This window comes from Convolutriloba macropyga, chromosome 11 (assembly GCF_964194025.1).
Source record: "Convolutriloba macropyga chromosome 11, txConMacr16.3, whole genome shotgun sequence".
Classification (NCBI taxonomy): domain Eukaryota; kingdom Metazoa; phylum Xenacoelomorpha; order Acoela; family Convolutidae; genus Convolutriloba; species Convolutriloba macropyga.
In genome coordinates this window covers 42,235,882-42,263,705 of record NC_134478.1, presented here as the reverse complement: position 1 = coordinate 42,263,705, position 27,824 = coordinate 42,235,882, and the positions used below count along the sequence as shown (strand labels likewise).

Genomic DNA, 27,824 nt, shown 5'->3' with positions numbered 1-27,824 from the left:
GTTCTAAGACAAAATTTTTTTCATGTGTTAGTTCTGTGACTGAAAATTGTTATTATTTGAAGTGAATTTTCCATAAATGGGAATTCTTGAAGACAGCATGAAAAGCTCCTTTGAATTGAAACCCAGGAGCTTTTAAAGTTTAAAGTCAATTTTAGGACGAAAACAATCAGAAAAAAATTATATAATGTGATTCTTTAATAAAATTGATTGATGTTTATAATTTGTGCCTGAATGATTTGAAGTATTGTTTGTTTCAAGTGTATTTAATCATATGGCCTTAATTTTAATTCACTTGTTAGAACAACAAAATCTCTATGACTACAAAGTTAACAACATAGCTGGCAGATTGCCAGAAGATAGCGGCAACAGCTTCGTAGATCTGCAGTCTAAAAAAAACAGTAAAAAAGACCGACCAAAAAAATCGTCTTTTCATTGAAGACTGATATGTTATATTTTGATTATAAATCTGTATACGTTTTTGCTGCCTCTATTAGCTGCTCTCAAATATCCTTCATTTAGAGTGATACACACCCATTTGACCCTATCTCTTTGAATTAAAGTAAATAAAAGTCAATTTCAAAGTGAAGAAGTCATTTTTGAGAGTGAGGTAAGTCATGTGTGACCAAAAATTTAATCACGCGAATGAACAAAAAACTCGCTCCGATAAGAGCGAAAAATGACGTCACGCACGCACTTCAAATGAAGTTGCATGAACGAATAAACAAAAAGCAGATTTGAAGTGGTTGTTAAGTCATATGGTCGTAAAAAAATTGTGACGACGAAATAAGAAAAAACCAAGAGACGGCCAATAATAGCCCCACCTATCGCTGTGCGGCTATTAATAAACAAATTTTCATCGTAACTACGTTACCATAACAACAAACAAGAGGTAGTTAAAGAGCTTTGGCTATTTCTTGAGATCTTATGAGTGTGTCCAACTACAATTTGAGATGATCTTTGTTGGCGATCTTGATGTGAACGACGACTGACAATAATGGTGTCATCCAGAAAACTGCGAGTATTTTTAAGACCAAATAAATTGTAGTCCATTACTTTTTGGAAAGCTGCTGGATCGTCTGTTAGTTCATAAAATCCTTTTATAAATTGGTAAGGGGCAGTAGATGCGCCGCCTATTATATTAAAAATGATATGGCGAGACATTTCCTGGCCACAATTGGGTTTCCGGTATGCATACTGTAAGTCTAACTTGGCAAAATAGGCTATATCATGTGTTGAATGTGTTTTAAAATTTTGTTAAAGGGTGTCAAAAAGATTTTCAGTATTTGACTATTCGTAAATTTTTTGTATTGGTTTGTTTAAATTTTTATAATCAAGTGCAGGTTTAACTGTGTTGCCTTTTTCGCTCTTATAACAATAGGGGATATGAAAATTATTATCCGAGAACTGTCTAACTTTATTTTATATTTTCCGTCAAATAATTTTTTGGAGATTTGTGTTTACTAAGTGCCGTAGAATAATTGGGTCTCTACAACCTTTTTGATGGTTTTTAATGTAGTATTCGAAACTGATTTCCCTGTATTTGTTTTGGACTTACCAATGCTTGAAACCAATCAAGAAAGACGTGGGCTATCCGAGTTTTCAATGGACGTCGATTTTGATTATTTAATTTCTTTCTTTTGATTGATTTAGAGATAGACCCAATTGGGGAAAAAAGTCTTTTCTAGTGATGCGATTTCCACAACTGTAATGTTGACATTTTCTGCTGACCAATCGTTACACTTTACGGACTACTCCAATTTGCTTGATTATTTCTTTCGAGAATTTTTTCAAATCATTCACAACTGGAGCTAGTATCCAATAGGTTCGATTTTCAGTATTCGCGATGCCATTCGCTAAACTCTTGTGAACAAGAGTCCAATTGCAACCTGATTCAACCAAGGTTTTTGGTAGAATGGTTCCAAGCTGGACTTTAGGGTTCACTAGTTCAATTTCTTTTAGGCTCTGCTTGTCCGAGATGAATGCTATGCATTTATCGTTGGTCTCGTGAGAATCCGAATGGTCATTAGCGTCGTTTTCATTTTTCTTCTGCACCATGGAGTCGATTTGATTGACTCAATCTTCAACATCAGTTGCAATTATTGCAGCATCTGAAGGCGTGTCCTCGACATTGCCAATTTCGTCTTTTTTGTTTTCTGCAGACTGTCGAGAGGTGAGTTTTTATACCACTGTTCTTAAATATTTTAACCTGGTTAGGACAAGTTTGACGGTGTTTTGGTGACCACGAATTCCCATAGTTAGGAGAGTTCAATGGTTTCTGTTTGTTATTTTGATGAGATAGGCGATAATTATTCGGAGGAGCGTTCGAATTTCTTCGAATATTGTTAACTAACGGATTCGTTCCAGATGTGCTGAACGTGCAGACAGCAGTCTCAGCAGATTTCAGTCAATTCCAATGCTCATCTTGATTTTCATAACCAACTTCTATTCTTCCTTTGTGGAGTTTGGTGTGCTTTAACAGCTTTCTTTGATTTTTCCCTCGAGCGTATTTTCCATGAACACATCTCGTAATATTGATTCCTCATAGCTGCCAAAATCTCAGTTAAGCGACAATTCGCGTATGAACTCAAGAAGTTCCTTGCCGTATGAGCCCCGAATTTCCTTGCTGTTATCTTGTCCATCTTGTTTTTTGATTCTTGGGAGCAGAAAAATCGAAGTCTATCTGCGCCAAGGTTCAAATAGGACAGAAGAAACCGCTTTTGCTACCACATTTTTCCAAGGGCAACCCCCACACAAAATTGCTGCAGCTTTGACCTTTTCTCATCGACTGAGCCAAGCAATTTTCAATTTTTCATTCCTGCTCCTACAATCGGGTTCACTTTGTGTTGTGCTGTTTTTGTCATTTGTCTTGAATACAGGCTCCGAGGGCAATGTTTTATCGTCCAGTGGAGCTTATCGGAGATTGTTGATTGAGATTCCTTCCTTCGCAAGTAATACAACCATTCGAATCAGTCGACATCTTTTTCATCAGAGAGGTGGTACCAGAGTGGGTTTTTCCCAATATGTCTCGATGACAAGTAGTGCTCAGTTTTAGCTGCTGGTTGGGCCACGCGATACACAATTTATAGTTGCGAGTGAACGTGATGCAATTGTGGCTAGAAATCACGTTTTGGATTCGTTCCAAGAGTCCAGGTTAGAATACAGATTATGTTTAGTTTCTTCATATCCAGGCTGTATTTTGACTACAATTTCATTGTCAATTGTATTCCTTGGAAACGTGGTGCGTTTTCACTGATTTCATTCTCAGACTGAGAATAGCGGTATTAGATGAAAACTGAATTCTACAATTATATTGAGGAGAATGATTTCTTACTTAATATTTATGGAAGTGTGAAAAAATTTCCCCCTTTCTAGACGGAGGTAAAGATATATTGTGTGAGCAGCAATACATTCATCAATGTAGGCAAGTCAAGGTTGATGAATTAAGTTGATTTGGTACAAATATTGTTATCTATAGCACAGATCGTTATAGTTTTTTAAACTAAGACAAACAAAACGAGTTTTTTGACCCGCCACAAACAAAGCCACAAAAGAGATTCAATAGCCACCAATAAAAAGACAAGATGTGGAGAAAAAGGCAGCATTTACCTAAGACTTTTTTAAAGAGAGTATTACCGATATTTATACCAATATTTATTTTAAGAGAGTATTACCAATGTTTACGCAAGATTGATTTGGACTGTTGCAAACGCCCTATTATCTTACTTTGACAAAACAAATAAATAAACTGGGAACGGAAAAAACCACTTTTCAATTTTGCGCTCAAAAACGACGCTTCAATTATACGTCAGAAAACTGACCTTTTCGCACTTAATTTGGTCAGGCTCAGAACACGAAACAAGTTTGCAGCATTTTCAGGACGCTAAGCATTTAAAGACAATTAAAACATGCTTAGGGCCCATTTGATCTTATTCCCAATGCGCTTTACAAATATGTGCGAACCATCCAACCATTAAAATAAATCACACCAAAACAATACAAATTCTTTGGATAGAAAAAACTTGCAGCTAGATTATTTGAATTGTATAAACTGTAACACTCCTTGCAGACATCAAAATTATGAAAGAAAAAGAAAAAAAGAAAAACAAAAAACGTGGTTGCCTAATAAGATCATAATGCGGGATGGGTGTCTTGGTTGAGGCATCCAGATTGGGCAAATAGGTGTGGGGTTTGGTTGGGTTGAGGGTGTGTGTGGGAGAGATCGGAGTAAAAAGCTGTTGATAGTTTGGCGGAGAACTTGGGGTAGTAGGTTGATAGGTGGGCGTTGCTATTCAAGGGGGGGGTAGTTTGAAGGCTTTTATGGAACATAAAACTTCAAAATTGACTTTGATTTCTAACAGCTCTTTGTAATTACTATACAATAAAATATAGGCTACTGATATAATTCAATGTTCGAAAAAAACTCAACAATTCAAAACTGAAATCAGTTTTCAAAAAAAGAAGTCAAATATCAGGTCATCAACAAGATTGCTTCAGCTGAAAAAAAACCATTGCAGTTATGGTGTAGTTGGTGAGCCTGTGCTGGTGAGTCCTTAACTTGGTCAGAGAAAATCAAACATGAAAGTGCAAGTGTGAGTAATGTTACCAGAAATGAGTCAAAGAGACTTGCAATGTAACCTTAACTTTCCTTATTTAAAACATAAATCGACTAATGTCGGAAGAATTGCTCTCGAACGACAGGTGAGGCAATTTAGTTCAGGGACTGTAGTCCAGATTAATATTTCTTTGTGAAAAAAAATAGCCGAATACGACATGATTCGAACCGCAGATCAATTGATCCCTCACCAGAATCATTGCACCCTGGTCTACCAGGCCCTTCTTTTAGCTATGATGCAATCAATTTTATATTAGCAACAAGCTTTACTTCAGAGTTGAACAATAGAGATCAATCAAAATAGAATAACGAAGCCGTGAAAAAGTCAGCTGAGAAGTCAAAGAGTGTTGTAGAACAAAAGCGCTGAAACGGTCAAGCAAAAAGTTTGCACAAAAAATAGGCAACACGTTTTCAATAATTGCTACGATTTTCTTTCGAGAGCAATTAATTTGAAATATCAATTAACAAAAAATTATAACAAATAAAAGCTTACACAAACTTAGCAGATTGTCGGAAATAAACCGCCCTTTGAATCCCATAACTCCGAATGGCATATAAAGAAGAAAAAAATAGAACAAGAAAAGAAGTGATTTTTTTTTCTAAATTTTAGCTTTAAGAATTTATCTTGTTTTTTTTTTCATCTGCTTTGTTTTTCAATACTGACTCGGTTGATTCTACATTATTTTGTTGAGCAACTGCTGCTTAAAAGTATTTTGATCAGAATAAAGAAACAACAGTGAAGCTCGCCTTGGGAACTCATTTCCAAAACATTTCTGAAACATTTCTAAAACATTTCTGTGAACTAAGGTCAAGCAAAACGAATTTTTGTTCGCATAAGGACAAAAAATGTAACCGGAAGACTCCGCAACTGACTCGAAGTCTCAGCCCGGGTACTAATAGCTACCAAATTTGTATAACAGTCCTTATTTTTTAACACATGATTTGACATACAGAAAACGGAAAAAGAAAGGGAGAAATAAAAAATGCTACCTCCTCACAATTATGTTAGGAAACCTTTAAAACGCTTTTTCGCTCAATCAATGTATAACCTAATGCTGGTCAGAAAAACCCTTATTAATAACCAGAAAGATAAGCAACCAAAAACCGAATCAAAATTACAAGTTTAGATAATTTTTTTCCATTAAAAATAGAAAAGATTTAAAAAAAGAAACAAAAATGGCCAAAAAACTATTATCAAAAATACAACCAATTATTTCAAAAAACAAATATAAAAATCAGACCTTATTAAATCGGAAGACCACCCAAAACCATTTGAACAAATAACTTCGACCAAAAAAACTCGTACCACTCTACAGATGCCAAAACAAATAAAGAAAATTATAAAAACTGCTAAAAAAACCCAAACGGATAAATTCTTCCAAAATTGCATCTGGCAGTTCAGTATTTGCTTCAAAAGATCAAAAATTATCCCAAACGTACAATAAGTATCTTAGATAAATGAGACGAACACCTTTGTTTGATAAAAAAAATTAGAACTGAAACTAAAAAACTCTTTTGAAAAAGGCGAACGTGTTCAAAAAGTATCTCTCTCTTGTCGCAAATTTTGTCGCTCTCTGTGAGATTTGATTCCTGAACAAAAAACCACTTGAAATTTTTTGCTTGAATTTTCTTCAGCGGATTGACTTAAAAACTTCTTTTCATGTGCGCGCATTTGACTTTCTGCTCAAAAACGTGCTCAAAAGATAGAAGTCACCTATTAAAAAATATAGATCACCATTACTCCTGTTCGAGTTGTGAAGTTTAGGGCCATTCTAACAGCCGGCTGAAAACGTGAAAGCAACAATTAATTACGTGATAAAAACCTAATGAGTGTTACGCAAACAACTGTAAAAGTCGAGCAAAGTTCTTTTCATACAAAATATCGGTCAACTACGACACTTTCGCAACCAATTTTGGTCGAGGACGGTCTTTTCATAGTAGAAGTCTCAATGATGGGGAGGTATTTTTCAGCAAAAAACTGTCCGCAATCACCTCCTCAGGCCCAAGGTCACAAAACTTTGTCGGCCAGCCGAAAAATCTATATTACGAAGTTCATAGCATAGCCGAGCCGAGGATTTTTGGGGGATATGTAAAGCGGGGTGAAAGAGTGTTGAATTAAAAAACATTACACACTCATTTCTCCGCTTAACAAGGACGAAAGAGTGTAATTCAGAAAGCGTATTTTTAAAAACAAGACAGGAAAATTTTTTGATGAAATTAGAAGTGGATGAGAAAAATTATTTTTACAATACAGTTTGTGTTATTTTTTTTACACTCTTGGCAATTATACTTTTATTTTCACCAATAAATAGGATTGGAATAGGCATTAGAACCTAATCTCTGCTAATAGAGATCTATTGAAGTGAAACATTCGCCCGGGTACTAATTTCTACCCTAGTGATGAAAAAATTAAAATCTTGCTGGAATCTTGCAAGAAACATTGCAATGGAACGCACAGTTCTTCCAGTTTTCTTGCACAAAACTTGCAGGATTTTTGAATCTATCCTGTAAAAATTTTGAAAGATTTTGAGTTTAAATGTAATTTCTCGTCCTGGTTACCTGGCTGCTTTCTGTGGTTGGTTGAGCTGAAATAGCTAATCCTGTAGGAAATTTTACTGAAGTCAAGTTAAAACCTGACGTTTTTGAGGTTTTCCAGCATGATTTTTGTGGTTCTGCTCTCCTTCTTTTCCATTCCGGGATTACTGAGTCAGTACGGTAGAAAATCTTCACCTACACAGTTCTTCAAAACAAACAAAACGGCAAAAACCAGAACATAGCTGGCAGATTGCCAGAAAATAGCCGCAATAGATTCGTAGATCGGTAGTCTAAAAAAAACAGTAAAAAAGACAGACCAAAAAAATTAGTCTTTTCATTGAAGGCTGATCTGTTATATTTTGATTAAAAATCTGTATAAGTTATTGCTGCCTCTATTAGCTGATCTCAAATAACCTTCATTTAGAGTGACACACACCCATTTGACCTTATCTCTTTGAATTAAAGTAAATAAAAGTCAATTTCAAAGAGAGGAAGTCATTTTTGAGAGTGAGGTAAGTCAAGTGTGACCAAAAATTTAATCACGCGCATGAACAAAAAAACTCGCTCTCCACTAAGAGCGAAAAATGACGTCACACATGCAATTCAGTTGAAATTGCTTGAACGAATGAACAAAAAGTGGCTGTGACGTCATATGGTCGTAACAAAAATCATGACGACGAAATAAAAAAAACCAAGAGAAGGCCAATAATAGCCCCAGCTATCGCTGTGCGGCTATTAATAAAATAATTCAATAAAAATAAAATAGTCAACAGGTTGTCGAAAAATGATCTCAAGCCAAGCTAAAAAGATACTTTTTTCCGATTTTCTAGTTTGATTTTTGGCGGTTTTTTCTTCCTCATTTTTCAATCCGGGCTTTGGACCAGCAGTGGCGGAGTTACTGAAATAAAAAACTATAGGAGTACTGATATAGTACGGTAAAAAAAAGTCGCACTTACGCTGTTCACAAAACAAATAAAACAACAAACCTTAGACAATATCTGGAACCTTTTTTCTTGCCATTTTATCTCTTAAAGATTGCTTGAATGAAATAATATCGTTTTAAGATAAAAAAAGTGTAAACCTTGGGCATTTTTGGTTTTTTAATAAAAAAGTTCCCGGTTTTGGGCCAACTTATTAACAAGGCGATCTAGAAACTCGTTTCTTCATCTAATCATGAGATTGTTTGCAGCAACAAGAGTTTGAAGGCAGATGGTGTGGTACAATTAATTTGGTGTTGTACATTGCGCGATGTCAATAAATTCCGACTGGTGGTTTCCCTATAAATATTTCATGTGAAAAATTTTGGAAAAAAATGAAAGTAATTTCATTGAGAGTAAATTGAAGTTGAAAAAAGAGATGACTCAAAATTTTTGTAGTTAAATGTCGGAAAATCGTATTTGAATTCAAAGTCTTTCAAGAAACAAAGGTATTTAGGAAAAAAGTCAAATATAATCAGTTCTGCTAATCATAAAATCTGGTAAAAGTCCAATTATTTGGTTTTCAAATAGTTTTAGCTGAAAAAATACACGAATAAAACTTGCAAGATTCTTCCATTGATTTTGGTTTTGTAACCTGTTTAATAAACAATAGTTTGCTTCAAAGTTGTTTTCTAAAACAATAGTACCCTGATTTACTTTTATGCCTGAATTGGTATTTTGCAAGATTATTGCAACAATCTTGAAAGTTTTGACTCATCTTGAAAGACTCTTGCAAGATTGGAATCCGCTCATCACTAGGCTACAAACTTCTTTTAACAGCAAGTAACCATGATAACTCGTATTGAAATACGAAATGAAGTGGTGTTACAAAAAGTGAAATGCAACACTCGATTGTTTTGACAAATTCAGACATCGTTAGTTATTCGTGGTTACAGACCGGTCTAATTCTACGTGAATAAATTTTCGGTTCACCGTTAAAATCACGCCAAAAGCAGATTTTTTGCTATCCCGTTTAGTTTTTGCGTCATATATGATTTAACTTTCATTGTTTTTAAATTAAATTGCAATGTTGAATTCTGCAGCACTTAAAAATGGGATTGAGTTTGCAAATTTATACCATGTATTGTACAATTTTTGCAGAAGTTGTTTTATCCAGATGGCTCTGCTAGAAACTAACGTCTAGACGTATTCATACAATTTAAACAAAACAGAATACATGTAACATGTATTTTTATGGCGTTCAGTGAATATTAATTTATCAATCGTAACCCTATTGTGCAGACAGCTGTGATCTGTAATAGCCTTAGGATGAACTTTGATTTCAGATGACAAGCTTGAATGAGCACAGGCAGGAATGCCAATATGAAAATGTAATATCAAACTGCTTTAGTAGCATACCTCCTCTTTCAGTTCCGATTAAGCTAGGAGAAGAAGAAAAAAGTGCTAAAAATTTTTCGTATCTCTTGTTTTAAAGTTTTTCTCCTTTTTGGTTACGTTTCTAGAAACTTTTAAAGGCTTACATAAATTTTAAGCAAATTTATTGTTTGCCAATTACATACATACATAACTGTGGCCAGTCGATTGGCCGACGTCCAAATTAGCAGAGACACCATTTAGTGGACTATAAGCAAATACAACTACTTGAAAACCACATTTTTCCAGACATATAAATTATTAAGATAACCGAGTGGTTAAAGTTTACTTTCCCTAAGAATAATTAAAACTATTAATTGAAATACAATCAAGGTTATACATAATTTTATTGAGGATTTGCTGGTTTTTAATTGATAGTACCTTTAAAAAAGTTTGTTCCTATATACAAAAATAAAAACCGAATGATCCTAATTGCATTGGTATATATTCAACCTGATATTACAAAAATTCTGTTAACGCTCTTTTGAAAAGCCTCTTTGTCCCTTTCTTTTGAATAGTATAAAAGGCAATTCAATCCAATATTGTATGCTCTTCAATACAAACAACTTTTACTCTGATTAGAATGCCTTTGCGTTCTTAATGTCCGCTGTTTTGTCCGTTTATTCGACGGTAATTCTAGGCAGTTTTTTCATTTTCTAAGACTTTTTGACGTACTCCACTGACTCATGATATTAAAATATTTATTTCAGCTAGTAGGACATGTGATTTGATAAGAATATCACGGCAATGATCATACTTACAACGCATATAACATTTTCTTATGCCCAAATCGATCTGTCGATTTATACGCTGTATATTTTTGCCCACAAAAATTGTAAGAAGTCTAAACTTTATGACTTATGAGCGAGGTCTAAAAATTTGAGAACAGGCACTCTTTTTTCTAAGGGTATATGATTTTTTATTAGATATATTGAGCAGAAAACAGCGGTCATTTTTCGTAAAAGTAATATACTAGAAATATCGAAATAATATATTAGTATCGAGTGCAAATTGTACAAGTTCAAAGTCACCTGTAGGGGTTCCTAAGACAATGCCCTTGGTGTAAACTTTGGTTTATGAGAATTTTTCAGATATCTCGGAGCCCAATTTAACTCCGAAAAAAAATTAAAAGTCTTCTAATTGAAAGTCTTCGTTTTCTTAAGAACGGTATGTACAAAAAATTGCTGCTAATTTTCCCCCATTTTCCATATTTTCTATAACTGTTTTGGTGCTAAAACAGAGTGCACCTTTTGACGAATTCCATCAAATGCATCAGCGAAGCTACTACCAAAAATTGGCTCAAGAAATTACTCAAAAAGTTACGGAGACCAAAATTGATCGATGGTTGCTCATTTGTGAAATAGATGTTTTAGGAATGGGTTTGACGATTGCATGTGTCAAAATACTTGGAAACATACTGTTCTGAATGCAGTGAATAAAAATTAATTGAAGATGCTCAACAATTTGCGCATTTTTCCGGTTGTAGAGCCTACGCAGGAAGAAATTCTGGACCCGGAGATTAATGATAATAATAACCGGTTCAATAAGCGGATAAATTAACGTCCAATATTTTTTTAAAAACTTATTATCTACTACTACTAGCTAATTTGGCCGTGCATCAGTGATCCGTGGGACTTGATGGGAATTCATCACAACCACACAAATTATTACGGTCGAAATAGTTAAGTCGAGGCAGCTGATAACGATATAAGAGTTAGTCAATTCTGATTGATGTCATTTTTTCATTGCCCAATTGACACCTGTGGGCCGATAGGCAAGTCTTCTAATCTGCGTGTCAACAAATACCCCTAGTCTTATAAATTATATACAACGTATCAATTTCAAATTATAAATAGGGAAATGAATGCAAGCAAAAATTTAAATGCAACCAATTTTAATGTCGTGCAAAGGTCTTGAGTTGATTGACAGTTAGATATGTGAAGCGAAGGAGAAAATTTAAAAAGAAATGGACATAGTGAGAAAAAAGAGTCATTTTTCATCCAAAATCTGCTCTCAATTAACTTGCAGTTTTAGTTAGGTTTAAAGATCAATTGCTTTAGTTTCCAGACTAAAGATTTTAATACTCAACACCAAAATAAGCTAATTTTAAACGCCAATTACCTGATGTAATTTGTTTTGGTGACTAGGCTTCATCGGTTTATCTTTTCATATCATTTTGTATTTTTGAGTTGACAGTGCTTACCGCGATTATCAATTTTGCTGAAGAAATTTTTGATTTTATTCAGATGTTACAAAAACTCGTTTTTTGAGGTTACACTGAGTTTTGTGACATTACTAAGAACAAGGCTAAGGTGTGCGCTTGAAATCGTCCAGATCAGACCGTCCCAGACCACCGCAAAAAGAAAGTGCCTCTGATCAGACTCCATTGCGCTTGACAATTTCTATTTGCTCGAAGTGCGTTCGAATCAGTCTGTGATCAGACTCATATGCGGTCGACATTTTCTGCGTACTCGAAGTGTGTTTGATCAGTTTTTGATCGCACTGATTGGCGCTTGACAGCTTCAGTGCGCTCGAAAAGACCTGTGTTCCTGATCAGACCCACCTGCGCTCAAATGTACTACTTATCAGATTCTCGGGTCGATATTTCACGGCTAAAAATTGCCTAAAATGTAATGTTTGAGGTGAATGCGGTAAATTCTCCTAAGGTTTACGTTTTTTAGCGGCGAATGCAGCAAAAATAACTTGCTGCTGATCTTACAATATTTTATCGTAAAAATTCACCACAAATCTGAGCGGTGAATTTTTTAATAGTTTATTCGTGAAAATTATAATTTGAATTTTTTATTTGTAAAAATTTGCCAATTTATGTGCAGGTTTGTACTTGTACTTTTCTACGGGGGTATAAAGCTTTCTGATCTTTTTTGAAAAACATTGAGTCGTCACTTAGAACAATCCCCATACACAACCGACTGAGATCGGGCGAATTGCTCTCAAACGACTGCCGGAGAATTCATCAAAATTAAGGTGTGAGGTGTGAGTTATTGAGGGTATGCTTAGAGATCACAAACAAGCATTGTAGTGAAGTGGAGTTGATTTAATTTTCAGCGTTACAATGAACAATGTGAAAAATATAATCTTTATGAAATTGAGCCAGTCAGCTCGGAGAGCATCACATCCAGGCACAGCCGGCAAATTGAATAAAAATTGACGCGATGGACTTTGCTGAACTTCCATGGAGCTGAGAAAAATATCAAAAAAATGACAGATATAATGATCAGCTCCTCGTATCTCGAATGAGTAAGTTAAATTAGAAGAGTTAGATTTGGAGTGTATTTTTTATATAAGACCTCAATCAAAAATTCTAAGAATAGAGCTCATGTAAAGATAAAGATATTGGCGACGATGAAATCAAATATTAGACACTTTAAAAACTATAGCACGTTTAATAACCGTGGCATCAGTTAGATGCATTTTTTAAATCTACAACTATGAAATTTTTTTGAAGTTTAAATTTTCGGATCTTTTCCGTTTGTGCCCCCCCCCCAGCTTAGTGGGCGCATATTATTTGACCCCCCAGACGCACATGCCGTATTTTTACTTAACGATTTACTATGTAAAGGCACGTGCTCTGTAACTGGGGTGGGGGGCGCATAACGTACTGGGGGCACAAACGGAAAAGATCCAATTTTTTTAATGAGTGTAGAAGTCTTTTATTTGCTTTTGATTGAATGAGACAAGTCAAAAACTTATCACACAATTTGACCTAAAAATTTACCATAATAAGAGCAAAAAATGATTTCACGCAAAAATAACACCCAGCGATAGAATTTTTTGAAATTAAAAAAATGGTCTGTTCCAAGAATCATCGATGGAGAAGACGAATTAAAAAGCATAAAAGGATATATCCTGCAACATGACCCGAAGAAGTGACTGAAAGGCTAAATACTCTTCAACCTACCCAACAGCCCAATTATGTTTACGTATTTGTAATTAAATTTAAAAAGTGTTAAAAGTGTAAATGTTTTTGGGACCAGGGTATTGAACACCAAGATTTCCAATCAAATATAAAAGCGAACTCTAATCGAAAACTTCATAAGTTCGAGCAAATTAGCCAAAGATCTTGAGACCAATTTTGTCACAATCAAATTCTGTTTTCAAATGTTACCATTTAGCCAACGCGCAATCTCAAAATCAACCTTTTTGTATTGGCCCAAGCTCTAGCTTCCAAAAGACCTCTCTAAACTATTAATGTTGTCAATTTATGACACACAGAGAATAAATTTTGAAATCGCTGAAATTGAAAACAAAATTATCTAAAAACATCCAAAAATTAACTTGTCCACCTATTATTTAGGTCTACCCAGCAACTGTAGCACACTAAACTTTTGAAAGACAAGTAAAATAATGGGCTCTTACAAAATTTAATTTTTGTTGAGCTTTACAAGTTTATCCCGTTTTGAATTCTCAGATTCAAGGGAAAAGTGTGTTAACGTGTCTCACAGAAAAACCATAGCAGCACAAGTCCTGATATACAATCCGACAGTCCGACGAGTTAACTGAAAACTAGTAAAAGTACAACCTGACGCGCAGATCAGTTGAAAATTCACAGAAAAACATACAATAATTAAACATAACCCACTAACGTAAGGACCATTGCACTTCAGAGACCGACAAGGGATGGCTTCTCAGCAGCTTCGATGAATTGCACAATTAGAGACCAGCCTAGTTTATCTAACGGGCTTAATCTATTTATCCTGTATTTGGGATGATAACTTAAAAGCGATAGACATAATGTTTGTCATGCAAAAAGTTGCCCAAGAAACACAGGACTAAAAGAATTGCTACCAACTTCTTTTGAGTGCATAAAGTTGAGAGCAACAACTCAATAAAACTTAGAGAGAGGAACTGTTGCAATCAATTGGTGGCTGCCTGGAATTAGACTATCTTTCAATTTTAGACTATCTCTAAAATTGAAAGAAAAGGAGGAGACAAAACTTAGCGTCTACTAGGGATAGTAGGGAAAAAATCTGTCGCGACATATAGGAAACGAGCAGATGCATGCCAAAACGAAAAATTGTCAAAAATTGAAATCTAAGGAAACACTGAGAATCTGTCTTGAATTCTGAACTTACTATTCTGAACTAATTATATCATCTTAATGAACTATATTAACTGTGATTATCGGCAGTTTCACATCTATTTCATTGAAAACTTAAAAACATAACTGACTTTTGTTCTGCGATTTTCTTTCAAACGTCTGTCAAGCAGTTGGCTTCGACAGTAGATAGCTGCAGTAGGGAGGATAGTTTTAGCTTAGTTGAAGCTGGTTGGGGCGGGGTGTAGTGAGAATGAGGGGGATAGGGAGGGGGATGGCAAGTGTGGGTGGAAAAATGTGTGCAGAGCTATGGGTGGATTGAGGTGGAGTGGGTTGGTAGTTTGGGGGCACGAGGAAGTTGGGGCTGGGGTCGGGATTAGGTTTGGGGGGTCGGGGGGGGGGGGTCGGAGGGGGGGGGGGAGGATTAGTAGGGTGTTTGTCGGTAGGCGGGTGTTTGTTGGGGGTAAATGGAGGGGTTCAAAGGGTGAGAAAGGCCAAAAAATCAAAAGCTTCAGATGAAAAGTTGGTCAAGCGAAACTGCATTAAAGGCATAGCTGCTTAAATGCCGGAAAGGACTCAAACTTATTATTGTGCTTAATTAAATCAAAATTAGGGACTTGTTGGTGGGAAATTGGGCTGGGGTAGTGGGGGCTGCCGTGGGTAGGTGGGGGGATAGATACTTTTGGGGGTGCACCCTGGCATCCCTTAAACGTATTCTTTTAGGAGGGCGACGGTGGGTAGGTGAGGAGAAGATCGGTAGGTTGGGGTGGCGGGGGAGGTTATTTTATGGGAGAGGGGTGTAAGTAGGCGTGGGATCTCTGTAGTTTGCACAGAGTGAATGCGATGTGGGATTCCATATGGGATAATATTTTTTTTGACCCTGAATTATTCCGGTAGTTCTCAATAAAAATTAATTTGAAACCAGGCTACTGCAAAATTTTAATGTTGCAAAACAGAAAGCACTGTTCTAAAAGAAAGAACTAAAATTTCAAGTCACGAAGAAACTTCCTTCAGCTAAAAAATCTGTGCACGAGCAATACTCCTCTCTGAGCGTAAAAAAGACCGTAAGACTTTTATAATTGCTACTAGGTTCATTTGACAGCAATTAAAATCTGAAAAAAAGCGGAATTTTGGCCGGCAAAATAAGCTCACTAAGCACTTGAAATAGTGCTAAAGCCAGCTTATTGATTAAATTGAACCTTGCCGTTTTCCTTTTCCAGTTTATCCCGTTTTGAAAACTCAATGAAATGAAAAATTGTGGGCACACATCTTTGAAAAAGAAGACAGAGGAGCAAAATGTAACCGAAATTTTTTATGTATTGTAAAATGCTATGATAAGATCAACAATAGCTTCTTCGCTTTCGCTTCGTGGCTATTAAAAATCAACAACCAGAAATCTGAGTACATATCTGTACAGTCTTACATGTTAAACAAAACATTATTTTCTGTTTTTTTAAAGTCAAAAAAGTATTCAAATGAATTAGAAAAAGTCTATTTATTCAATTCTTGTTGTCTTCTTTTCGTACAATAGCAATTAATTATATTGTTTACAGGTCTAGAGGGCAGTCGAATTCTTAAATAAATATCTATATTCAACCGATTAAAGTCGGGTGACTTGCTCTCAAGCGACTGGCCTGCTATTGGCTTTGGTAGTAGTCAGTTGCGTTTTAAGGATAATATCATCATTAGGGCCTGCATGGGGTTGGCTGTCCTGAGTTGGGATTTCAGGGGGAGGGGTTAAGCTTGCGAGTTTGGTGATGGACGATGGGGGTGCTGGGGTTAGGTTAGGAGAGCTGGATGAGGGGGAGGTGTTCAATTTGGGGGCGGGGCGTGACAGACGACTGACGTAGGGAGTGATGAGGGGGAGGGAGTGTATTGGGAGTCAAATTTTGAAGATTATGAGCCGCCCTTCACACCAACACCATAAAATTGTGTCTCCTCAACTGATTGGTTGAATCGCATACTTAGACACGCGTAACACTAGGAGAGAGCTAGTCTGCCGCTTAATGCACTCCGGCTCTTACCTGTTTATCCATTTTTGAGAACGAACAATCAAAGATGTCAGATGGCATAAAAAAAGACCACAGGACTTTGATAATTGCTACAAACTTTGTTTGAGAGCATTTAAAAACTACCAAAGAATGTTTTTTTTTCAGTCTGCTAGGTATATTTCCTTGTTCTATGTTCAAATTACATTGTGTCATCTTTTTGTTGATAATTTTTCTTTCTAAATTAGAAGCCCATATTTGGTCATTTTTGTCAGGTTTTTGTCTCACAGAATTTTAAGTATGGTGCCTAACCTCTGCGGTAATTGAGTTTGTTTCTGTCTTTAAGATTTTCATATCAATGAAGCAACAGTTTTTCACCAATCATACATTGAAAGTTAATACCTTTTGGCTAAGTTTCTGGTTATTGCAATCATGATAGTCTCGGAGCAAATTTTGAGAAGTGTTTTCTGTACATCAGAACTTGATTTTTTAAGATTTTTATGAGATGAAAATTGTACTTTATTGACTGCAAACAACAATTTCTCGACTTCGAGTTATCACTTTAGAAATAGCAGATAAAAATAACATATTGTCTGTTTGTCACTGACTTCGACCATTTTTAATATGTTTCTTAAACGTTGCAATGTGACATTTGAAGCTTGTCGCAAGAGGCTTTGAACAAATTTTTTTTGAAGTTTGAAGTTTGTAAATGCAGAACCAGAAAACTGTCACTTCAACCGACGTTGATTCCAATTTCTCAATCACATCATTTACTTTCAATCATATTACGTGACAATAATATAAATCATTAACCACATAAAAGAAAGACCACAATCGGTCAAAATTATGATACACAAAGAGAGAAAAACTACTTTCATTGTTATATATTTGAGAAGAGTTGGTTGCGGCGTGCTAGTCAAGATCAGATGTTTATCTTGCCAGATCTCGCACGTTTATTGCAAAAATGGTTATTTTACGAGATCTTTTAGGACGCTGGCTATCCTGCAAGATGAATGGTTATCTTGCAAGATTCTTGCAAGTTCTTTTTGATCAACTCCTGGCCACACTATATTTTATTTTGCGCAGAATTTGAGATAAAGCTGCTTGGGTTTTAAGCAATAATTAGAAACAAAATTATATTAAATTTAAATGTTTTATCAATGAACAATTTAAGTTGACTCAGCCAAGCAAAAACTTTACTGATCCGTTGAGCTTTAAAACACAAACAGAGAACATTTCAAAATTTTGAATTATTTCTCTAATTTTCTAGGATCTCCAACTAAATGTGATAATTAGATCATCCCGATTTAATTTTTGGAAATCAGAAAGCTATATTGCGTGAAAAAAGTTATATTGTTTATATTTTTATTTGTTGCTACCATTTGCTTGCGTGTTTTCTCATTGAATAATATATCTTAACAAATGCTATTTCTTTTAAAGATTTTTTAAAATTAAGCTGTAAATTCAAAATCGATAATTTAATTGTTGTAAATTTTTGCCATATATATGGATGCTTGTGTTGCAAGATTCTTACAAGACGAATGGCTGGCTGTCTTTCAAAATCCTGCAAGGTATTGCAAGATAGCCATTCGAAATCAACTGGGGCAGTAATACATCACCCATTAAAATGCACGATATACCCCACGTAGCGCCATAAACAATCCCCGATATATTTGGATTCCCCAATTTGCGGTTGAAAAGAGCAAGGAAAAACGAAATTAAAAAGATCCTCTTTCAGGAATCCATAAGAGAGTGATTTCATTCTTTTTCTTTCTTGCTTCTGATTTGTTGCAAAATGACTAATGTAGATGACAATAAAAAATAGAGCTGGTAAATAACTGTGAATTTTTGTAGCAGGCAGAGAAAAATGGCAATTGTGAGTTTATCTCTTTTAATTTTTTTCGACACTACAGGTTGCCTCAATGAGCAAGAGCTCTCAGAATTCCGATTGGGCAGACTGGACGATGAGCGAACCAAGCCTACGAAAATCAAAAATAATTCACTTGAAAATTTTACAGAGGTTAATATAAAAATTTGTTTGACGTACTACTACAAAAAAGCCAGTTGAGAAATTGATGCAGATTTTATTTAACCTAATTGAAATAACATGATTGAAATTCAACCTAATTCTTTCAATCTCTTGCGACATTTTTGTGAACTTTTTGCCGCTTCCCATTCTCATTATCTCAATTCCGGGTCTCAGCTGCTTATGAATCCTTCTTACTGTCCAAATTTTAAACCAGGAGATTAATATTTAGTGAAGGGTCTTCCACTGAATCAATTACCAAGCTTTTACTGTCATATTTTCTTTGCGTTTCTGGACTGAGACTCTAGGTGTTTTTGTTGCGCGTCATATTTTTCAATAAACAACGGAGAACGAGAGAACTTTCCATCTGATCAAAACCCAAATCGACTAACGTCGGACAAATTGCACTCCAACAACAAGCGGGCAGTTTAATTCAGATGAAGATTTTAGCTAAGGAATACTCTTCTTTATTAGTGCAAAAGTTGTCCAAAGTGAGGGATTTGAATTCCCAACCTCTTGCTAGACTGAAGCACTTACAACTCGGCTACCAGGCCCCTATAATCTCCTAGTTTACAATTGATTTTCTTTTTGCAACATATATTTAACTTTTCAAAAAGAGCAAATCACGACAAGCAAGAAGTCAAGCGTGAAAAGTTACAAAAAAAGTGAAATAGAAAGAATGTTCCAGAAGAAAAGGGTCAAGCCACGTTTACAATAATTGCTTCAAACTTCGTTCGAGAGCAATTGAAAAGCTAAAGACGACATTTTCTTCAGTATGTCACAAAAAATGTTTTGGCTTGTTTACCAACCAAATTGTGTTCTAACTAAACTGATATCCAAATAATTAAAATTTAAAGCGTGGGATTTTCCAAGTTCTGGTAATCTAGTGAAAATAAGGCTGTAACATTAAAGAAAAATTTTCAATCGTTCAGTGCAGAATTTTCTCTTCGTATTTTTTGCGTTGAATTTAGTTTCAACAATGAAGACTAAAAATGCTCTTTTGAAACTGATTTTTGCCATATATTTTTCCATAACAAATTAAAAAGTGTTGCGAGGTTTTCCTTCTATCGTATTAACTATTCGAAAATATGCAATTAATTAGTTTTCATAACTTTCCGACACTCTTTGGAAAAAATCACTTAATATATTCTATTTAAAGCTAAGAAACGTGACCACTTTAGCTTAATTGAAGGGTCGTGTGGGTAGTGGGAGGGGAGAGTGGGGTGAACGCGCTGGGTTACGGGTGGAGCGATGTGCTGTGCGTGGTGTGGTTAGGGGGGGAAGGGGGTTAAGTGGGGGAAGGGACTGCTGTGGGGGAAAGGTTATGTGGAAAGGGGGGTCAAACTCTAAGAACCACCCTTCACATCATGAATTTTTGTCACCAAAATTATTTCGGTGAATCGCATATTTTTGAGAGTCTAATAGGCCGAAAGGCTCAAAGATAACTTAATGCCATCCGGGCGTTACCGTTTATACCACTTTTGAGGGCGAAAATTCAAAAGGGTCAGACGTAAAATTGGTCAAGCGAAAAACTACATAAAAAGACCACAGGACTAGTATAATTGATACAACTTCCTTTGAGAAGAAATAAAATTTTTTGAGTTGGATTTCATCATTGAGTTTTCACGATCTCCACCAGACTCCTAGTTTTCAAGTAACGCTTGTCAGAAGCATCGTTTTGTCCCAATAAATGATATTAAATGGTCCGGTTTATTCCATTGAACTTACTAGAAGTTCAAAGGGCCATTGAGAATTGCAAAGGCACCCTTAATTATGGACATGGTTGCAACATGAAAACTGATAGGATTTTTCGTTTGTTGCTTGTTTTCAGTACAAAAAGAGTGCCAAAATGCTGCGATGCAATTGATTTGATAGGCCATCGATTTTAGAAATTGTCAAAAAGAATGAAGCACGCAAAAATCGCAAAAATTGCATCCTTCCGCCCGCGCCACCCCTCCCCCCGCCCTTCTTACCGAGTAAACTAAATGAGCAGTCTATTTAAAGAGCTATTTAAATAAAGCGAGAATCTATCCAGCGAGAAACTTTATTACGTCATAATCTCTTAACCATGTAAGCCTTACAAAAAGATTAAATGCACACAAAATACGTTCTATTTGGCATAGAAAGCTCGGAAAAAGTTCGTTAAACATAATTTTCGTTGAGCCTACTAATATACTGAATCGATTGCGCTCTTTTTAGGCTTAATATTTTTATGTTTCGAAAACGTATCGGTGACCAATCTGAGTCGAAAATCGACTCAGACAAAATACCTGCTAAAAAAGATCAAGCTAGATTTGCCGGGCCATTGAGAGGGGCCTTTGGCCTTTTGCGTTGATTGAATACAGTTGGATTGGAGAAAAAACTTGAATTTACTCGTCGAAAGTCTGCATTTTGTCAGCTTTATCCTTTGAGAAGAAATAAAATTTTTTGAGTTGGATTTCATCATTGAGTTTTCACGATCTCCACCAGACTCCTAGTTTTCAAGTAACGCTTGTCAGAAGCATCGTTTTGTCCCAATAAATGATATTAAATGGTCCGGTTTATTCCATTGAACTTACTAGAAGTTCAAAGGGCCATTGAGAATTGCAAAGGCACCCTTAATTATGGACATGGTTGCAACATGAAAACTGATAGGATTTTTCGTTTGTTGCTTGTTTTCAGTACAAAAAGAGTGCCAAAATGCTGCGATGCAATTGATTTGATAGGCCATCGATTTTAGAAATTGTCAAAAAGAATGAAGCACGCAAAAATCGCAAAAATTGCATCCTTCCGCCCGCGCCACCCCTCCCCCCGCCCTTCTTACCGAGTAAACTAAATGAGCAGTCTATTTAAAGAGCTATTTAAATAAAGCGAGAATCTATCCAGCGAGAAACTTTATTACGTCATAATCTCTTAACCATGTAAGCCTTACAAAAAGATTAAATGCACACAAAATACGTTCTATTTGGCATAGAAAGCTCGGAAAAAGTTCGTTAAACATAATTTTCGTTGAGCCTACTAATATACTGAATCGATTGCGCTCTTTTTAGGCTTAATATTTTTATGTTTCGAAAACGTATCGGTGACCAATCTGAGTCGAAAATCGACTCAGACAAAATACCTGCTAAAAAAGATCAAGCTAGATTTGCCGGGCCATTGAGAGGGGCCTTTGGCCTTTTGCGTTGATTGAATACAGTTGGATTGGAGAAAAAACTTGAATTTACTCGTCGAAAGTCTGCATTTTGTCAGCTTTATTTTGGTGCCGCTCCTTACAGAGCCGCCTTTCGTTTAAAATAAAAACGCTCGTTCGACCGAATATTTAGCCTCCCAGAGTCCGGGCTTATTATTGCAATAAAATTATTAAATAGTTGCATTTGACGCTGTGGAAGTTACGTTAATTATAAGGAGCTGCTTTGATCATAAACTATTTGAGCTCGAGTTTGTCTATACATGAAAGTACTTTTTCAACCAGAATGCAACAGAATACGTGTGCCAAATTGAGGTTTCAGGGTTTAAATTTTCACAATCATACAATTGCTCTAGATTATTTAAAGTGCAGTGTCTTCCTTGGTCTTATAAAAGCTAGTATTTTTTCAACTTAGATATTTATTTACTCTGAGTTTGTTATAGTTAAAAAAGCGTTCGAAACCTATTTACTCCGATTTATCTCACATTGTTCTTATTTATTTCTCGCAATTTATATTCGTCGCAGTAGACTGAATTATAACAGCACGTAAATTGGGTATAATTGTAACGGTTATTGGACGACAAATTAGACTGTGCTTTGGATCTAATACGAAGAATACAACCTCAATTAGTGGAAAAAATTTTGAGCAAAGTGGTGGACTCTGTGCCTGATCTATGTGCGGACCCTTTGTCCTTTGTGCATCAACCTCTCAAAGCTGTACGTGATGATGGCGTTGGAAAAGAGATTCACAGCCTAAGACACGAAAAAAACTGTAAGACTCGACAAAAAAAAACTTGGTTTTGATGCATTAAATTGATTATTTATCCGGCAAATCTAGCAACCCCCCCCTTATAGTTGGTTTCATTTCCTATAATCTGGTATTTTGACATTACCCCTGGTCACCGATAACCCATCCCATACACATTTTTTTTTTGAAAAACAATAATTTTGACAAATTTTTGTCAAAATCCAGAAATAATCAAATTGCGGTGTTTTTTACAGTTCTTGACATAAAAGCGTAGCAAAAACTTAAAAATCTTGGAAAAATTTGACCAAATTTGAAAAAAATTCCTTTGTCCCTATCATTCTAAAGGAAAATTATTAAATGCGGATGTAACAATTGCATAAAGTTGTCGATTTAAAAGAAAATCAAAAGACAATTTGGTCAAGTTTTTCAAGTTTTTTTTTCTCAAATAAGCGCTTATTCTTGGTAACTCGTGAAAATCGTGTATTTAACATCAAGGCTCGGAGTTTGAGCAAAGCTCAAATCATTTATGCTGTAAAAACATTATATGGTTTTCATATTAGCTGCTAGTTCACTTCATCACGCCATAAAAACTGCGCCTCAAGTAACACAAAATCGTTACAAACGTAACGTTTACGCATTACCGGGTTTAAGTTTCAACCCTAACGCTTTGAAAGTCAGAAAAACAGCGCAGTTCCAGTTGAGTCATTTCTTTCATGATAAGAAGCGCCTAGTTATATGGCATGATGTAGTGAACAATTCGCTTTCACGTCATCGAAGCAACAACAATAAGCCTTTAACACCTTCACAGCTTATTGCAGTGCTTGAAAACTATCAGGAGCGCATAGAAGCTATTGTGTATTGCCCCAGAGAGGGAACTCCTTATATTTCTGACCAGCTCAAGTGTAGTACTCTAGTTACCATACACTTAGTGAAAGACATTGTGTCTAGACGTAAACAGAAAGATCTTAGTTTACTCAAAGAGTACAGAGCATTACACCAAAGGCCTGCGCTTGAGCTGAAAACACTGACCATAGTCTTAACTCATAAGAACAACCTCCGGTCCTTGATAACACGGTCTCGACCGAAAAAACTTTCAAAGCGCCGTCGAAAAACGCTCCGCAACCGCCATGCGTACGAGGAGGCGGAACTTACTCAAGCCTTTAATAACCTAAATGTCTCGTAGTCTTGCGTTGTTGCGCGGGTTAGTTTGTGGTTGATTCCTTCCAATAGCGCTTTACTAAACATTTCGCTCTCCCCATTTTGAGTTATTCACTACCGTCCGTTTTCCGCAGGTTATCTGGTTTCATTTTCCGTTTCCGTCCTCTTTGTTTCCGTGTCTTCTTGTTTCTTCCTATTCCCCTTTTATTTGTTGTATGATGTAGTATGTTGAGTTTTGCTGTAGTAAAATTTCTTTCTGCTAGTATTCCGGTTTGTTGTTTAGTCTCGTTCCTTGCTAGGGTGTGACTTAAGTTCATTCTAGAGTTACGGCTGGTTTGTTTCGTGACTTTCACCACACCTGTTTGCTAGCAATTTGTTGTAGCTTTATTAATTTTTGTAGTATGCACTTTTGTTGTCTGGGTATGGTGGTTTGCTAGGGTGTGACTTAAGTTTGTTCTGGAGTTACGGCTAGTAAATTTCCTGACCCTTTCGACTTTTGGTTATACTACATCGTTGCCGTAAATTGTTTCATGTTTTGATGCCGTTGATAAAACCCCATAATGTTTGTGCTAGTTTACCTGGCAGTAGCTCCTCTCCTTCTTTCTAGGGTGTGACTTAAGTTTATTCTGGAGTTACGGCTAGCTTGTTTGGTTGAGTTTATTGCTGTGGTCTGCTAGCATCGGTCTTCCCGCCTCCTCGCTTGTGCTTTCCGCCCCGCCCGTGTCGTTTTCCCGTTTCGTCGCGCGCCATCCGCCCGACGTTTCCGCCCCTTCCGTGCCGTTTTCCCGTTTCGTCGCGCGCCATCCGCCCGACGTTTCCGCCCCGCCCGTGCCGTTTTCCCGTTTCGTCGCGCGCCATCGGCCCGACGTTTCCGCCCCGCCCGTGCCGTTTTCCCGTTTCGTCGCGCGCCATCCGCCCGACGTTTCCGCCCCGCCCGTGCCGTTTTCCCGTTTCGTCGCGCGCCACTCGCCCGACGCTCCCGTTTGTCCGTCGTGCGTTACTCGTTCGGCGTCTCTTCTCCTCCGTCCCGTCTCCCGTTCTGCCCCTTTTCGCGCTTCCTGCGCACCGTTCTTTCTTTCTTTCGCCGGGTACTATTGTACTCGACGAACACTTTTGCTCTTTGGCGGTTTGCTAGCCAAACCGTCACACGGGTTCGGTATAACCCATTTGTGTTGTGCTGTTGTGTACTTTATAATAGTACTGAATTAAACTTGTGGTTCCTGTTTTTCTTAAGATCATGACAACTTTGCAGGACAAATTCAACAAACTTTATAGTGCAAGAGCAAAATTAGAGGCTGAACTTAATAACATCTATGGGGAAATTAACAATGCTGTTGATAAGCAAGACAGGAAAGTTAAGATCGAACGTCTGATTGTGAAGTGCAAAGATGCTTTTACTAGAGTGGTTGATAAGAATGAAGAGCTCTTTGATCTGGCACAGAAGACTGAAGATCCAGACGCTGCCTGTAAGAATCTTGAGAAATGGTTAGAGACTGTAACAAAGAAAACTGACGAGTTCATTGCTGCTGCTCGAGGGTATATCAATTCGGTCCAAGACAAAGAGAAGGCAGAGATGTATACCTCTCACCACTCAAGATCAGGTTCGCATATGACTTCCTCAAAAAGATCAAGTCAGCGTCAACGAGAATTAAAATTATCAAGACTAAAAAAGGAGGAACTTGAGAAACAACATGAGGCAAAGCTTCGCATTGCTAGACAACGTCTTGAAATTGAAAAACAAACGAAATTGCGGGAATTAGAAATTGAGCAGCTTGAGGAGGATCATCGCAAGGAAGTAGCTGCTGCAGCCCTTGAGGAAATTGAGTTGATGACAAAATCAGCAACAGACGGGTCTGATACAAGCGAAATGAGTGGGCTCTTTACCGAAAGAAGTTCAGTTAAGAGCAAGAAACTTGTTCAAGATTGGGTTAATTCGTCACCGGCCGGGAACATGGCAGATGTTGCAAACGAACCGAGTTTGCACTTTTCTGGTTCCATCGCCCAATCCAACCAAGCAATTGTCCAACGACCTTCTTCAGCTCAACTTCCAAAGTCACACTCTAATCTCAATACTCATGGTCAAGTTGAGGCTAACATCAACCTCCCTGTCCATGAGCCGCAAGAACCAAGTACTAGAACCAATGTAACCAACGATGCACATGTTGCAAATAACATCATGCAAGAGCAACGACAGCCTCAATATACGCCTCCATCACCACCAATAAACTTTGGTATGCCTACTCAACTAAACGCCCCAAACACAGCCCGACAACTGTCTCAAGCAACAATGCACTTCGATGGTTTACAGTTAGATCATCAATTCCCTCGCAGGGCGAGCATGCCGGGACAGTTGAATTTAACCAGCCCTCGGCATTCACCTCCTTTAAATGCACTCGCTAATGCTCCGCTAGCACTTAATCCGCAACAGGCACACATAAATGTACCAGCCCCTCCACCCCCCGTTCCAAACACCGCACCACCGCATTTTCCGTTAATCCCACCAGCATTCCGATTTCCTCCTTCCCCGCCACAAGCACTCCCACTACAAGCCACTAACCCCGTGGCGAATAATATCAATCTGTTACCCCATTCTCCGCCTGCACCATTCATTTCCTCCGCAATTAATTTCGTACCTCAATTAATTCATCCACCACCTCCACAAAAGAGTTTTCAGCCCCAAAATTTTGTACCCATAACCCACGCACCTCCTGCTCCTCCAGATCCAAATGTCTGGCGTTTTCCGGCAGCAGTCCCAGCTAATGAAGTACCACTTGAACGTACATCTGCAAGTTTATACACCGTACAACCGGCCCCGCTAATCAACCCTCATATATCTACATCGCATCGCTCCCCTCATGTACAAGCAGCAGCAGGCGCTCAAAATTACGTAACATCAGACTTCATGCAAGCGAATCCATTTAGTTCTTCCGCAGGTACCGCCCCCACCTTTGTCACTCCGATCATTCCGCCAACGCATGGAGCTACCGTTCCGAACCCGTTGTGTTGGGGTGGCCCGCCGCATCCCACACCTTCGGCTCCTTCTTTGGACTCTGCGGATTTGATAAAGCAGTTGGCGGACGCAATTACTTGTAAGAAGAACGATCCACTGCCCGAGTGGAAGTTGGCACAATACAATGGTGATCCCCTGCAGTGGCACGAATGGTTCGGGCAATTTAAAAGCGCCATAGACGCACAGTCCTTGACTGATGACGTCAAGTTAACATACTTAAAAACCCTTGTAACTGGAAAAGCTAAAACCGCCATCGCTGAGTTCGCATACTGCGGTGTAATGTATAAGGACGCACTTAAGACACTCGAACGTAAATTTGGCCAACCACAGGCAGTAGTCAGTGCACATTTAGAAAAACTCAGCTCTTTTCCACCACTAAAGATGCACAATAGTGATAACATCATAAACTATTCTGCAACAATTTCAAGTCTTGTTGGGGTCTTTAAATCACTTTCATATGACGCAGACCTTAAGAGCGCCTCACTTCTCAACACGGCTGTGCAAAAATTGCCGCCCAATCTGAAAGAGTCTTGGTCACTCTTCACCGTGAAAAAACATTGGGTTAAGCCAACACTCCTTGACTTCAACGATTGGTTGAAGGAGAAAGCCGAGGCACATGATTTATTGAAACAAACTTCGTCGAAAGCAAGAACTGAGGATAACACCAACTCAGTAGTAAAGACCAAAGTTGCCTCAAGAACTTTTGCTGCTAATACACAAACTAAGGGCACTCAGAGACCAGCCTCGACATCGGCAACGCCTGCAACCCCTCGCTGCATTGTGTGTAAAGGTATCCACCGCATCTGGGAGTGTAGGGTATTTAAAGAAAAGTCTCCCACTCAACGAGCAAAGGTAGTGGCGGAAGCAAAACTGTGTTTCTCATGTTTGAGAGAAAAGCACATGTTCAGGCAATGCCCACACCCCAGGAAATGCAGGAAGGACGGTTGCAACAGCTCCCATAATACTCTTCTCCATGGAGCTGAGAGGGTTTATCCACCAAAATTACCTCCAAACAACAACAACAGTAATTCTAATGCTGGCACAAATCAAAGTAAACTCCCTAGTGTCCAATCATCGAGCAAGACCACCACTTTGTCATCTGTGAGTAATGTGAAAGGCCTCCTTCAGGTGACTGAATTACAGTTAAAGAGCTCTACCGGTAAAGATACCACGG

The 27,824-nt window shown here is 37.4% G+C and overlaps 1 protein-coding gene across 2 annotated transcripts in view; it reads right to left on the bottom strand.

Annotated features, from left to right (window-relative positions):
• Positions 1-27,824, bottom strand: part of LOC142349528 (uncharacterized) — a 60,791-nt gene that overhangs the window by 17,434 nt on the left and 15,533 nt on the right. The gene's annotated exons all lie outside the window — the stretch shown is intronic.